This window comes from Engystomops pustulosus, chromosome 6, assembly GCF_040894005.1.
Source record: "Engystomops pustulosus chromosome 6, aEngPut4.maternal, whole genome shotgun sequence".
Classification (NCBI taxonomy): Eukaryota; Metazoa; Chordata; class Amphibia; order Anura; family Leptodactylidae; genus Engystomops; species Engystomops pustulosus.
Genome location: NC_092416.1, coordinates 88,986,666 through 89,000,387, shown reverse-complemented (window position 1 = coordinate 89,000,387; position 13,722 = coordinate 88,986,666). Strand labels below are relative to the sequence as shown.

At 43.0% G+C, this 13,722-nt stretch overlaps 1 long non-coding RNA gene across 1 annotated transcript in view; it reads right to left on the bottom strand.

Annotated features, from left to right (window-relative positions):
• Positions 1 to 4,588: 4,588 nt before the first annotated feature.
• LOC140065804 (uncharacterized) overlaps positions 4,589 to 13,722 on the bottom strand; it is a 53,151-nt gene continuing 44,017 nt past the window's right edge. Inside the window, exons 3-4 of the long non-coding RNA XR_011848058.1 lie at positions 7,612 to 7,697; positions 4,589 to 5,864 (exon numbers count right to left, since the gene is read on the bottom strand). This is a non-coding gene — a long non-coding RNA (uncharacterized lncRNA). The remainder of the gene's footprint in view (positions 5,865 to 7,611; positions 7,698 to 13,722) is intronic.

Genomic DNA, 13,722 nt, shown 5'->3' with positions numbered 1-13,722 from the left:
CTACAATCGCTCTGCGCTGCTGGTAAACTCTGGATAACATGGTTAATGTTGAATTCCACCTCGTGGGCATGTCGCACAACAGTCGGTGAGCGGGCAGTTGGAGGCGGCGCTGCGCTGAGAGTGGCAGCATCTGTGCTGGACTTCCTGAAATGCGCACAGATGCGGCGCACCTTCGTGAGCAAATCAGAAAGATTGGGGTATGTCTTGAGGAAACGCTGAACTATGAGATTTAACACATGGGCCAGGCATGGCACATGTATCAGTCTGCCGAGTTGCAGAGCCGCCTCCAGGTTACGGCTGTTGTCACACACAACCATGCCTGGCTTCAGGTTCAGCGGTGCCAGCCACAGATCAGTCTGCGCCGTGATGCCCTGTAATAGCTCTTGGGCGGTGTGCCTTTTATCGCCTAGGCTCAGCAGTTTGAGCACCGCCTGCTGTCGCTTAGCGATGGCCCTGCTGCTGTGCCTAGAGCTACCGACTGATGGCGCCATGCCCACGGATGGTAATTCGGAGGAGGAGGTGGAGGAGGGGTGGGAGGAGGAGGCATAGTAGGCCTTTGAGACCTGGACCGAGGTAGGCCCCGCAATCCTCGGCGTCGGCAGTATATGGCCAGCCCCAGGGTCAGACTCGGTCCCAGCCTCCACCAAGTTAACCCAATGTGCCATCAGCGATATATAGTGGCCCTGCCCGGCAGCACTCGTCCACGTGTCCGTGGTCAGGTGGACCTTGTCAGAAACGGCGTTGGTCAGGGCACGGATGATGTTCTCTGACACGTGCTTGTGCAGGGCTGGGACGGCACATCGGGAAAAGTAGTGGCGGCTGGGGACCGAATACCGAGGGGCGGCCGCCGCCATGAGGTTTCGAAAGGCCTCGGTCTCTACCAGCCTATAGGGCAGTATCTCCAGGCTAAGCAGTTTGGAGATGTGGACGTTGAGGGCTTGGGGGTGTGGGTGGGTTGCACTATACTTCCTTTTGCGCTCCAGCGTCTGGGGTATGGAGAGCTGAACGCTGGTGGATGCTGTGGAGGATCGTGGAGGCGAAGATGGGGTTTTCGCACGGGAGGTGTTTGGGCCGGGGTCCTGGGCAGGGGGCTGACTAGCAGATGACACAGGGGAAGGAGCAGTGGTGTGCTCGGCCGGAGGTGAACGGGCTTGGTGCCATTGAGTGGGCTGTTTAGCATTCATATGCCTGCGCATACTGGTGGTAGTTAAGCTAGTAGTGGTGGAACCCCTGCTGATCCTGGTTTGGCACAGGTTGCACACCACAGTCCGTCGGTCATCCAGTGTTTCTTTAAAGAACCTCCAGACTTCTGAAAATCTAGCCCTCGCCACGGGAGCTTGACTACGGGAAACATTTGGCGCTGATGCACCAGCTCTGGCCCTGCCTCTCCGTCTGGCCCCACCACTGCCTCTTCCAACCTGTTCTGGTCGAGGACTCTCCTCCGTCTCAGAAGCACTGTGTTCACCCGGCCTATCAACCCAGCTGGGGTCTGTCACCTCATCATCCTCCGATCCCTCAGTCTGCTCCCCCCTCGGACTTCCTGCCCTGACAACAACTTCACCACTGTCTGACAACCGTGTCTCCTCATCATCCGACACCTCTTTACACACTTCTTCCACTACGTCAATAATGTCATCATCACCCACAGACTGCGACCGGTGGAAAACCTGGGCATCGGAAAATAGCTCAGCAGCAACCGGACAAGTGGTTTGTGACTCTGGGAAGGGTCCAGAAAACAGTTCCTCAGAGTATGCCGGTTCAAATGCCAAATTTTGCTGGGAGGGGGCAGACTGGGGGGAAGGAGGCTGAGGTGGAGGAGCTGGAGGAGTGCTGATTTCGGTGACATGGGTGGACTGCGTGGAAGACTGACTGGTGGACAAATGGCTAGAAGCATTGTCCGCAATCCACGACATCACCTGTTCGCACTGTTCTGGCCTCAACAGTGCTCTACCACGAGTCCCAGTAACTTGAGACATGATGAACCTAGGGCAGTGATGGCTAACCTTTTAGAGCCTGAGTGCCCAAACGTCAACCAAAAGCCACTTATTTATTGCAAAGTGCCAACGCAACAATTTAAGCAATAATTTAATTTCCCTGTTCTTTAACAACTTCAATCATATCAGCCTCCTGAGGACACCAATGCAGTTAAAAGGAGGAGAGCAAATTTGTCTATCGTTGAAAGAAGATTCTACATGAAGATTCTTTGAGTCCTGTCTGGTGAACTTCATTCTGGGTGATGGCCTGGTTGCCCACAGATAGGGCTCCGAGTGCCGCCTCTGGCACCCGTGCCATAGGTTCGCCACCACTGACCTAGGGAGTGTAGCTCTGCTGCGTTCCCCTGCTCCCTCATCAGCAGGTGGTGTCTCACCCCGCCCAGGACCACGGCCTCTGACCCCTGCAGTAGTTGGACGCCCACGACCACGCCCTCGTCCTCTACCCCTAGCCCTCGGGTTAAACATTTTCCAAATTAAAGTGTAAACTTAAATTTTTTTTTTTTTGTGTGTTTATTTTTTATTTTTTATTTTTTTAAACAAAACGATGCTATCCTATTGCTATGGCTAGTTTCTAACCTACACTGACAGCACACAACTGGATTTTGTGCTGTGCCTGATGACTTTGAGTTCTAAAAAGAAATAAACGTAAAAAAAAATTAATCAGCAGACTGTGCCTAATTTAAATCAAACCCCTAATAAATTGTCCCACTTCGGTGTTTGAGGTGGATATGTGTGTCACTAAGAGCTAAACACAACGGTCGCAAGTCTCCCAGCAAATTCCTCACAATATGGTACTAGCTGCACTACTAGTGGCAGCAAGCCCAGCCACAAGCAAACAAAAAAAAGTAAAATATAACGCCATTGTAGGCCTAAGTAAGCCGTTGGGGTTCTCCTATGGCTATTTTCTAGCCTACACTGAAAGCACACTGCTTTGCCAGATTACTTTGAGTTATAAAAAGAAATAAACGTAAAAAAAAATAAATCAGCAGACTCTGCCTAATTCAAATCAAACCCCTAATAAATTGTCCAACTTCGGTGTTTGAGGTGGATATGCGTGTCACTAAGAGCTAAACACAACGGTCACAGGTCTCCCAGCAAATTCCTCACAATATGGTACTAGCTGCACTACTAATGGCAGCAAGCCCAGCCACAGGCAAACCAAAAAAAAGTAAAATAAAACGTTATTGTAGCCCTAAGAAGGGCTGTTGGGTTCTTGTAGAATCACTCCTGCCTAACACTATTCTAATAGAACAGCCTAACGCTTTCCCTGACCAGCAGCAGCTCTCTCCCTAGCGGCATCCAGACAGAGAATGATCCGAGCAGCGCGGGCAGGGGCTAGTCTATTCCAGGGTCACCTGATCTGGCCAGCCAACCACTGCTATCGACGTGTAAGGGTACCACGTCATGCTGGGTGGATTGCAGAGTCTCCTGGCTTGTGATTGGCTCTGTTTCTGGCCGCCAAAAATCACAACGGCGGTAGATGCCATTTTCTCGAGCGGGCGAAGTATTCGTCCGAGCAACGAGCAGTTTCGAGTATGTTAGCTCATCTCTAATTATTACCAATAACACAATGGGCGAGATGTATTAACCCCTAAAGATGCAGGGTTTTTTTTCTCATTTCTCACTCTCCACCTTCAAAAATTCATAACTTTTTCATTTTTCTGTGTACAGAGCAGTTTGAGGGCTTATTTTGTGCGCAACAAATTTTACTACTCCTAGACATTATTCATTATTCTATGCTGTGTACTGGGAGGCTGGAAAAAAATTCCAAATGTGAAAAAATTGGAAAAAAATGGTATTTGCGTCACGTTCTTGTGGGCTTAGTTTTTACGACTTTCACTATGCTCTCCAAATAACACCTATACTTTATTCTTTGGTTTGGTACTATCACAGTGATACCAGATTTATACAGAGTTTATAGTGTTTTAATACATTTTCAAAAATAAATGTATACGAAAAAAAAAATTCACCATCTTCTGACGCTAATAACTTTTTCATACTTCGGTGTACATTGCTGTGTGAGGTGTCATTATTTGCAAACGAGCCAATGTTTTCATTGCTACCATTTTGTAAAATGATGTAAAAGTCACATTTTGAACATTTGGCGCTATTTTTCGTTACGTGGTTCACCACTGGCAACCATTTCTATATTTTGATAGATCGGGCATTTTGAGACATGGTGATACCTTTTGTGTCTGTGACTTTTACTGTTTATAATGTTTTATATCAGTTCTAGGGAAAGAGGGGTGATTTGAACTTTTAGGTTTTTTACTGTTTTTTACTATTTTTGAACCTTTTTTTAACCTTTTTTAGACCCTCTATGGTACATTAGCCCTAGAGCGTCAGATTGTTCCTATCATATACTGCAATACTACTGTATAGGCAATAGGCATACAAGATAGGGTCCATAGGTTTGTTCTTAAGTTGAATTTGTATGTAAGTCAAAACTGAAGATTTTATTATTGTGGATCCAGAGCAAAAAATTTTTTCCCCAGTGATAATCGGAGTTTCAAAATTTATTTCTGTAATGCGACCAAGGACTATTAATAAAGCTTCTTTACAGACACTTTACAGCTAATCATTGCAGCTGGGACTATAGTAACATCCAGAGAGCTTCACCAGAGGTCACAGTGGGCAGAGGGGTCCGTCTGTAACTACAGGTCATCTGTAAGTCGGGTGTCCTTAAGTAGGGGATCGCCTGTATTTCAGTATATGATATTCTTGCAAATTATTCATTACAATGAGCCACTGGCAATGCTAGCCTGGGGTTGGGGGTTGTCCTTGGCCCAATCACATATGCATTTCCACGGAAACACATGCTATTAGTAATCAGACCCTGGTGTTTTGTACTTTTTAAACGCAAGACACCGGACCTCGTTAACAAAAGCATGCATTTCCCTAGAAACGCATATGCCATCAGGCCGAGGCATTCCCCCCGTATGCTAGCATTGCGTCATGAATGCAACGCTAGCAGAACATGTGACCGAGATCTCAGTGTGTTTTCTCATACAGATACAATGGAGATCAAACTTAGATTACACCATTTCCTAAATGTCAAGGTCATTGTGTAGTCCTATGTGCATATATCCGCTGGCAATGGGTTCAGCCCCTGGTTGCATTCCCCATTGCAGGCATACCTTCAGCAGCCATGTCTGGCCAAGGCAGCACCTTTTTTTCCTTCTTAAAGGAGCAGGGCGTTTCCCAGCTAGACTGTCTCAGCCTATCAGCGCGCACCTCCAGCCATATACCCTAGCATGACCTGCTCCCTGCACCTGAGCAAAAAGGGTTCTAGTCCTGCTGTAAGGTGTAATGCTTCTAATGTTTCATTTTTGTGTGACCCCAGCCTGTTCTCTGACTCTTTGATCTGTGCTCCCTGGCTTGTATTACGAATATGTGCTGCTTTCCTCAACCTTCTGCCTGTCTTTTGGTTTTGCCTTGTTTACGAACTGACATTGACTGGCCGCTTTGCCTGATCTCCTGGTACCATACACTGGTGTCTCTGTGCCCGGTGGGCCAACTCCTATCTAACACCACAAGAGGTAGCAGCCTTGCGATCTCTCAAAAGCAAAGTCCAGTTCCCTGTGTAGGGGTAAATGGGTGAATACTGGAGAGGTCCAGGGATAATGCCCTTAGTGTGTAGCCCAAAGCTAAACTAGTTAGATAGCACAGTGGGTTCACAACCTGCTGCTTGTTACAATCCTAACATGAGTAAATTTTAAGCTTATTTCAAACATTGTGTACATTCCAAAATAAAATAAAAAAGGAAATGAGATAATTGAAAAAGAACACTTTCAGATATGTGCAAGTTATTGGTGTTCTACATCTTGATCCCAGGGCTGTCCTTCACAAGTCTTGATATGCCGGGAACACCTAGAAAAGAAATACCATGTAAACGTAAGTGTAAACGCGACACAATCGCAACACAATGTAAACTTGAAAAACACAGCACATAAACGCAACCACAAGTGAAATTCCTGCAAGTTATCGCAAATGCCACGTACCCACAAATGTAAGACACAAGTATATGAAATATTAGTGCATACACCATGTTAACATCATGTTTGCGTAAATGTAATGTAGATACTTTTAAATCATGTTTTATGTTTACATTTCTTTTGCGATAACATTGCGTTTGAGTTTACATTGCATCTGCGTTCACCTCACATTTACATCATGGTATAAAATTTGCATTTATATTGTGTTAGTGGTAACATCGCATTTGGTTTCACAACTCGTTTTCAATGTAAAGGAAAAGTACACACAATGTGAACGCAATACTGTAACATTGGGATTATGTAAATGCAGTGTAAATGCTATGTTAACAGAATATTAGCAGAATGTGTAAACATAGCCTCTAGATCAGGGATCGGGAGCCTATGGCTCACGAGCCAGATGTGGCTCTTTTGATGGCCGCATCTGGCTTGCAGCCAGGGCTCCTATCCAGGGGCGTAACTACAACCGTAGCAGCTGCTACGGTGCCTGTCAAGAGATTACATCCAGGGGCACAACAGGAGCCAGAGACACAAGCCAAATACAGGCCCCTGTTGTGCCCCTGGATGTTATCGGTGGAGAAGCGCAGGGGTACACGGGGTTATTTCAGGGGCGGCACCTCCCTCTCCCTCCTTGCAGCAACCTCCTCTGTGTGACAGAGAGGGGAGGGGACTGTCTGCCTGCAGCCAATTAGGGCACTGGATTTCAGCAGTGCGGGAGATTCAGAGGAAAGAGGTTCATACAGGGGAGAAGGTCCAGCACCTGAGAATGAGCCAGAGATAAGTCCTGAGAAGAGAAGATGAGCAAACCACACGCCTCCATATTCAGCTCTCTTACTAAAGATAGATTATAATGGACTGATATCTGTGTAGCAGCCCCTAAAGAAGAGTATGCTAATCTCCATTTAAGTGAGGTGGCGAAAGGTCCTCTTTAAGCAAATTCCTATGATGGAGCTGTGCTACAGTGTGAGTACCAGGTGTCTCCCAACTACTGAACTCTGTCGGGACTTAAGGAACGAGAGTGGGTGGAGCCATGAATTGTGATGGTAAGGTCTGAAGGGAGGGATGTGGAGGAAAGATTATGGGCCACATTTATCATAAGCAGTGCAAACAACCCTAGGTGCAGTTTGCCAGTGGAGTGTGCATGGTGCGCCTGATTAATTAAAAGTGGCGCACAGCCTTCATTAATCTGGCGCACCCTGCACCACTCAAAAAGTATGCACCAACTTTTTTTAGTCGCAGTAATGAATATGGTTGCATTTTATGTGCAGAATATTGTGACGTGGAGGACACAGTGCAGCCGCAACACAATACTGGCACAAATTCTTCTTAAATACGTTTGCAAGCAGTTTGCATAATCTTTTAGTGCATAGTCAGACACAGGGCAATGCCCCCCTCCCCTCCACTGAATAATAGGTTAAAAAAAATCCAAGTAGCCTTCTAGTATTTAATCGTCCACAATAAACTGAACATTTAACTGTGAATATTTGCCTCAGCTGTAAGTAGAAAAATGTATATCCAGCTTCTTTCAGCAAATTTCACATCAGTAAATATTTCACTGATGTGCAGGCATATAACTATAATAAAGATATATATTATGACAATATTTGACAAAAGTAGTAACTTACCAGGATATCTGGATGAAGGCTCAAGTTTTTAAACTTCTTGAAATTTCAGGTCATCTTTGTAATCATAGTAATCAAAACACTTGAAACTATAATAAAGACAAAAAAACATACTCAAATAATTAGGATTTTGATCATGAAAAGAAAGATGCACTGCATATTCATTACACTAATAAGGATCAAATATTTCTGTGAATTTCAGCAAGCAAGGATATTTACGCTTTCTGTCATTAATTTTGCTCACATTAACTTACCAGGAAGACTTAATGGTTACTTTCCCTCTGGATCAGAGAACTTTAACATCAAAAACTTGATAACTTGTAAGCTTGAAACATATAAAAGATACCTTGAAACTTCAACAATGGGGCACATTTACTTACCTGGTCCCTGCACTATACCCTATCCGGATTGTCCGACGAGGATGAACTCCCCAGCAGATGTAAGTACTTCCCAGTACATGTAAGTGAATGGCTTGCAACACAAATGTAAATGTTAAATCCCGTGCCTAGTCTGAATCCGTTGGATCCCCCCCACCGTCGTGTGAAAGCATGTGCAATTGCGACACAATACAATCGCGTGCGACACAATCCCTGGTGTGATCCCCAAACAGTCGGGAAACCCGACGAAAATGCGTCTGTGCATTCTTAGTAAATAAGCCCCAATATGTTAAAAATAAAGTTGTTCTTCTTACCTTCTGAGAACCAAATGTGTGTACTGCTTCATTCAGGTCCAATTCTTGGGCAAGTTCATGCTCAATGGATAATGTTGTCGGGCCTATGAGTCTTTCTTGTGTTACAGTTGACCACAAAATGATTTGATGAGCTTTAATTTGGAAAAACTGCTCGCCACTTCCAATGGTTATTGTAAGTGCAAGGAGAATACAAAGAGCAAGACATTAGAAAATATGCTGGTCATTTTTGTTTTGGCAATATCCTCTAAAACATTCTTAGGTGTAATGCAACCAGTGGGAATTTATCAGGAGACAGATTTTAGTTCATGGCAGCATAAATCTGCTCCATCAATACCCCGTTGTTTGACGTGTGCAAGAATTTCTCCTAACTTATCTTAATGAGTGTTAACTTCTTCCACTCTCTTTATACAGTACCCCAAAGACAATGCTGTGCTCCCAAAGCTGCAAAAAGCGTTCTTCTACTGACTGGATTGCACAATCTAATAAAATTTCCTTTGGATCTGTAAGCTTTTTATCCTCTACCTCGTAATCAAATAGTCTTATTCTGGTATTTCTTCCTTGGACTGCTGGCAAATCTCAGAATATTTTCAAATTGTGCATCAGAACGATATTCTTGAAGGTACAATTCTCTTTTCACCAATTGTTCTGTGGTCCCAGAAATGGTCCTTTCAATGCTTTGGAGTCTCTTGCTAGTGAGATTTATGTCAAATAAAATGTCAAACCACAGTATAAGTCCAGAAAAAAATGTCAATTCTGTAACATTTTTCTGAATTACTCTATCTGCAATGGTCTTTGAATGAGCTGTGCCTCTCAAGGTAGTATCCTCCATAGCTGCAGTCAAGGCATTGTCTATTTTGAGCAACAGGTTCCTGACAGCCTTCACAGCATCTATTCGGCTTTACCAGTGTGTAGTACTCAATGGTTTTATGGTTAAATACTGTTGTGAAGCTACCAAATTTTGCTTTAGTATGTTCCATTGTTGGGTGGATGCAGAAAAAAAAAATTCCACAGCTTCCACACAAGTAGATGCAGCATCACTGACAAGGTTGAACAAGGTTCAATGAATGTGTGCTGCAAGGTACAAAAAAGGATTTAGTTCCCGCACACGAGCCTGAACACCACTGATTTTGCCTTTTGTATTAGAGCCGTTATCATAACCCTGGCCTAGCATATCTTTAAAGTCAACTTGAAATTTGTCCACTTGTCATTTCAGCACCAGTTGTGCTTTCCATTTCAATAAAACCCAAGAGGTGCTCTTAATGGTCACCACAGTTGTATTGTTTGAATCACTTTCCTGCAACCAAATAAAGCGCAATATTAAAGTCATATGTTCTCCGGAGTACAGTGTAAGATAAGTGAGTAATATTTTGCCAAATGCAGCTGCGCTAAGATCTCTTGCCTTACTTGTTGTGTTAGTAATTGGATCATCTTGTTCTGAATTCCACTTCCAAGATAAATGAGTTTCACGATTGGTTACCCTTCTAACACGTTTCTTCATGACCTCATCAAATTCTCTTATCGCCTCCACAAACTTCAGGAAGTTTCCATTGTTTTTATCAAATAATTTATTGGATGTCCCACAGAAAGCTAAGTTTTGCATACCCAATGTTCTAACAAGCACAATCAGTCTTTTTAAAACATTTTGTCAATGATTCGTTTCAGCTTCAATTACTTCTTTATTTTGGTCTTTGATTGTTAGCTTCATCCGCAATCTTGTCTCAAGATCTTTTCATTTCTGAAATGCTTTTTATGGTAATCAGTTTTTTCATGGGTAGCCAAATCTCCAGCCAAGTTCTTCCAATCATTTGTTCCAGTAGAACACATGGTAGCTACAATAAATTGGGGAAGGAAGACTTTGCAGCAAAAGCAATAAACATATCTTTGCTTACTGAATACATGAGCCACTGACTTTCTGTTATGTCCTTGTTGGGAAGTTTACAATAATAATGCTAACTATCAAAGCTTCTTTTACTTGCATCCTAGGGATATCTAAAATGTTTTACTTGCTGTGGACCACGCAATATTAGGAAGTCCTTCGGCTTTTTGTTCATGTCTAAATGGGGCAAAGTCCAGGCTGGCTTCAGGCCGCACCTCAAGCTCTGTCGCAATTGCACTAGGTTCTAGTTCCTCTTGTTCTTCAACCATCATCACTTCCATTCTTCAGGTTGCAAATATGTCTTCAGTACTTTGTTTTTCAGAAACTAGTGAAACTAGTGAAATTTAAAAAAAAAAATGCTTGAGACCCCCCAAGTTTTTTTTCTCCAGCCATATACAACCAGCAATAGCTTAGCAGTACCAGGGCAGGATGAGCCTCTGTTACTGGCCATTCCTGGCCTAGCAAAACCAGCCTGCTGCTGCCTCAGGGCCAGACCATCAGTGTAGATGATATTTTCCTGCGGACACCCTGGTGGTGGTGGGTGTAATTATTTGGGGCTTTGTGCTAGCACTTACCTCCAACCTTAGCTCCAACCTCAGTGTCACAGGTGCTCCCGGAATTCCTGTCTCGGATCGCGGGCGCACCCGTGTTCCTCCGTTCGCCTCCGCTCCCTCTGCAGCGCTGGACTTACCCGTTGCAGCGCTTACGGTTGCAGTGCTCGCCTTACCTGTTCGTTTGACTGGACTTACCCCAAAAATTTTTAATGGCCAGCGCACCGCTGATTCGTGAACACCTCCACCTTATAATTTCAGCCCCTTCCTGTGTCCCCTGCCAGATCTTTGTGCCTCACAGCCTTAGAAAAAGCTTCCCAGCGATACTCCTGCATTCCTGTGACACTTGCGTTCCTGTGTTTCCTGCATTCCTGTATCTCCTGCGTTCCCATGTGTTCCTGCTCGTAAGTTCCCATGTCCTGCATTCCTGTGTGCCTGTGTACCCGTACCCATCTGCTTGGACCAACCCCGGATTGCACTTGACGTTGCATCTCTGCCTCCTGCCTTGACCCTGTGCCTGGACCTGGCCTCAAAACTGTCTCCTGCTAAGGTACCACGACCTCGGCTGCCACCGCGGGCTAGTCGCACCTGTGGTACAACCTGGTGGTACCCTGCCACAGCAAGTCCATCCCGCTTTGCGGTGGGCTTTGGTGAAGACCAGGTGCCACTTAGACTCCGGTCCCAGGTGTCGGCTAGTATCACCTCCCGTGGTGGTCCAGTGGATCCACACATCCTGGATCCTGACGAACAGAAAGTAAAATGGAAAAAGCCCATCAGGGACAAGGGGTTAATATGCCCCCCCACACACCACATGATAAAAAGTTTAAAAATTCTCTGGGATAAGGGTTTGTAGTACCTGAGGCCAAGTTCACAAGTGGCATTTTGGTAGTGTTTGGAAAGGCAATCCAAACGCTCCACTCATGATGACATATTTTGGTAACATTGTGTTTCCAACACATTAACCCCTAGGGGACTCAGCATCTTTTGGCCTAAAGGACGCGGCCCCATTTTTCAAATCTGGCCGGTGTCACTATAAGTGGTTATAGCGTGGGAACGCTATGAGATATCCAGGGGATTTTGAGATTGTTTTCTCGTGACACATTGTACTTCAAATTAGTTTAAAAATTTGGATGAAATCTTTTGCGTTTAGTTATGAAAAAAAAACAAAATTTGGCAAAAATTTAGAAAAATTCTTTATTTTCAACGTTCTAAATTCTCTACTTTTGATGCAGATAGTCAAAGCACCCAAATAAATTCATAACTTACACTTCCCAAATGTCTGCTTTATGTTGGCATGGTTTTTTAAGATTCCACATATTTTACTAGAATGTTATGAGGCTCAGAATTTGGGTGCCATTTTTCACATTTTTTGTAAAATCGCCAAAACCCGTACTTGGATGGACCTGCTCAACTTCTAATTGACACTGAGAGGCCTAAATAATAGCGAGACTCATAAATTACCCCATTGTGGAAACTACACCCCTCAACGTATGAAAAACTACTTTTAAGAAGTTTGTTAACCCTTTACGTGTTTTATAGGGGTTAAAACAAAACGGAGGTGGAGTCTGCAAATTGTAATATTTTTTCACAATACACTCATTTTGGGTGGAAAATTAAACATTTAAAATGGATTAAATTAAAAAAGGCTCCACAAAGTTTGATACCCAATTTCTCCCGAGTACACGTATACCCCATATGTGCTGGTAACCTGCTGTATGGGCGCACGGCCGGGCATAGAAGGGAAAGAGGCGCCATCCAAATCAGATTTGCTATGTCACATTGTACAGGCTATAATTTTTTTCTTTTTTTTAATGAGGACCTATAGGGGCTTATTTATTTTGCCACATGAGATGCACTTTTCTGGTACGTAATTTTGGGGCATCTACAGCTAATTGGTGAGATTTAATTAACTCTTTGTTGGTGGAGGAAATGAAAATCATCAATTTTTAGGAAAATTTTTATGTGTTTTTTTTTTTTGGCCGTTAACCATACCATAAAAATAGTATATTATTTTTATTCTATGGGTCGCCACGATTATGAAAATACTTCATTTATATATATTTTTTATTTTTTCCCATTTTTACTGAATAAAAAGTAATTTGGCAAAATTGTTGTTAATTTTAGCATCACCGTCTTTCATATGCAGAACTTTTTTATTTTTCACCTCACAAATCTGTTTAAGGGCTTATTTTTTGCAAGAATGATAGCTCTTTTTAGTGGTCTTATTTTAGATTGCGTAACTTTTTAAAATCACTTTTTTTAGAGCATTTTTAAAGGGCATTAATAAAAAATCATCTTTTTCAGAGAGAGTTTTTTTAGGTTGTTTTTTACAGGGTTCACTTTGCGGATCTAATAACAATTCTGTTTTATTATACAGATTGTTACGGACGCAGGGATACCAAATATGTGGGGGTTTTGTGTATTTTATTCAATTGTACTGAATAAAAACTAATTTGGAGAAAATCTTATTCATTTTAGCATCACCATCTTTTTATATGCATAACTTTTTTATTTTTTGGCTGACAAATCTGGTTAGGAGCTTATTTTTTGCGAGAACAGTTGTTCTTTTTAGTGGGCTTATTTTAGAGTGCATACATTTTTTTAAATCACTTTTTAGAGCATTTTTTATAGGGTATTAATTAAAAATTATCTTTTTTCGGAACGTTTTTTGCGTTTTTTTCCTCCGGCGTTTACCGTGCGGGTCCAGCAACAATTCTATTTTATTATGCAGATTGTTACGGGCGCGGCAATACCAAATATGCGGGGGGTTTTTTGTGTTTTTATGTTTTTTATACTTTATTAAGTTTTTTATGGGAAAGTGACATTTTAGGGGCTTATATTTTATGTATTTATTTTTTATTTATTATAATGTGTAGTGTTAACTGTTTTTGCATTTTTTTTTACTTATACATACTTGAACTTAAACCAGTGATGCTCTGATCACTGGTTTAAGTTCAATACACAGCTCTACAATACTATTTTATTGTAGAGCAGTG